Source organism: Erythrolamprus reginae, chromosome 2 (assembly GCF_031021105.1).
Source record: "Erythrolamprus reginae isolate rEryReg1 chromosome 2, rEryReg1.hap1, whole genome shotgun sequence".
Taxonomy (NCBI): Eukaryota; Metazoa; Chordata; class Lepidosauria; order Squamata; family Dipsadidae; genus Erythrolamprus; species Erythrolamprus reginae.
The window spans coordinates 265,380,505-265,382,819 of NC_091951.1; the positions used below are offsets into that span (position 1 = coordinate 265,380,505).

Genomic DNA, 2,315 nt, shown 5'->3' on the forward strand with positions numbered 1-2,315 from the left:
AAAATAATAAAAAAATACTTTAAAAGAATCCTTTCCTACTCATGAAAATCCAAAAAGCTTGATATGGAGCTTACAGGCCCATTTTCAGTCTTTGTGCAGATCAATCCCATTGTTTTTCATCTGAAGCTCCTGTTTTAACCAATATAATTAAGGGTGTGATTTATGACTACAAGTTTGCTTCTGGGAACTCTTCTGGTTAGAGCAGTCATTATTTAGTCATTATCTCTGTCAGCCCATGAACCTTTCTAGTTAGCTCACTAGACCTGATAAATTTCCTGATACTACTGGAGAAGAGTGTAAAAACAGAAGGAGCTATACAGGGTCTAGCGCCATGGAGAGGTCGCAGCGGTGCAATCCGGTCAAGGGCCTCCATCGCAGCCTTATTCCAGGCCAGAGCAAGAGACTCTGCCAAACTGTGGACAAGTGTATCTGGTATAACCCCAAGCACCTGGCGCCAGACTCTGAAATAATTAAATTCTTGAAGAGTCCAGTATGAGTGACCAACTGACCAAATGTCCAAGTCTCTGGGCAAAAATAACCACTGAAATGCTGGCCACAACCCCTGACCAGCACCCCCAGTCCATGTCCATATGGTTTGGCTGTTATTAACTTGGACCTCCCTAATTTATGTCCCTCCTGGCTCCTATCAGTCTCTCCAGTCACCCTCCAATGTGCGCTGTCCTCCCCGGGCAGCATCTCTGATTATCAGCACTTTGCATTTTTCGTAACCTCACAAAAGTCCCTCTGGCTCCAGACTTTCATAACAGCCTCCGTTCTGATGGTCCCTCCGATGGTTGATGCTGTTGTTGAATGACAAGTTAAGCCAACGTACTCTGAGGCAGGGGAGCAGACCGGGTTCTGTTTAGTGGTCTATGTTGAGGTAACTTATGTGCAGCTCTTAGGCCAGGTGAGACAATTTCATTGGTTGCCAATAGTGACTGTGGATGAAGATGCCCCATATTTGTGGATAGAAGTTTTTGCTGCCTCATTTTCTCCTTCAATAGCAAATGTTGCAAGATAGCCTGATGGCTATAGTTTAGCTTTCCTTCTGGAACAATGGGCTGAGGACTTGCAAGTGAACTGATAGTCCGCCTGGGTTGATTAGACACATGGCTATTCCCTGCTTGATTGATTGCATCCCATTCTTTTGTTTTTCTGCAAATGGTGACGATACTGTGAGTGGGGGATATACTGCCAGAAGTCCTAAAGTAATGTTAGATAAAGAAGGAGATGCATAGATATTCAAAAAGTTCATTGATTCTTCATTGATGATAATACAGTGTTGTCAAATCTTGGCTGTGGAATTCAAAAGCAATACTGATGTTTCAGTCTCTGTATTTCTTGTAGGACAACTACATAGTGAACTTGGGCCTGATCCTTTAGAACTGCTACCATCTGATGGTAGCAGATCTTTTCTTCAATGAGCAGATCCTTTCTTCTGAGTAAAGGGCCTCTTCTTCTTTCTGTTACTTTTTGTTTTAACTTGGAGCGAACTTTCAAATTAGGTTCGGAGACTGAATCTCTTCCAAACACTACCTTTTCCTCAAGATGATCTCCTTCACTCTCCACATAACCAGTTTCACCAAGTGGAAAGTCATCCTTGGCATCTTGTGCCCCTGGAAAACTGCATTTATATGAAGATGTCCCGCAAAGGGGAGGAGAAGCTTGATCTAGTGAGGCATGATGAGAAGCCTTGTGCTAGAGCTTGGGGCGCCAGCTAGTGGAATGATTGTTTCCATTTGATATTGAGTCTTTTGCCACTGATTTACTCAACAGGAACCCTTGAAGTTTCTGCTTCAATTCAGTGCTGGCCACTGCTCTTTCTTAGCTTTGGATTGGCAGAAGGGTTCTCCTGTTCTTCCCTCTGTTGTTCAAGTTTCTGTTCTTTTTCAATAAGTTCCTGTTGATGCTTAATGGCTAAGAGTTCCTTTTGCAACTTTACATGCTCTTGGAACTGTGCTTGGTACTGTCGTGTCAGGTTCTCATGTTTTTTCTGAAATTCTATCAAAAGCTGCTTCTGAATCTGCTGCTGATATGGAATCAGGATTAATCCCTGTTGCAACTGCTTTTCCTGCATCAAGGGTGTCATCATTCTGTTTCTCAAGAAATAATTTTTATTAAATCTATGCACATTTAAAAAAAGACATTCTCTCAATCATTGCATAGTTTCATTTTGATCATTATTCTGTCTACATTTAAGAACATACCAAAAAAAGGAAAACAAACAAAAAAAACCCAAAGGCATAACAAAAACAACTAAGTACCACCCACCCACCCCCATCTCTTTGAGAACTTAATCTTTACTTTTAAATAGT

The 2,315-nt window shown here is 41.7% G+C and overlaps 1 pseudogene; it reads right to left on the reverse strand.

Moving 5' to 3' along the window:
• Window positions 1-758: 758 nt before the first annotated feature.
• Window positions 759-2,092, reverse strand: LOC139159580 (histone deacetylase 9-like; annotated as a pseudogene).
• Between the last annotated feature and the right edge of the window lie 223 nt (window positions 2,093-2,315).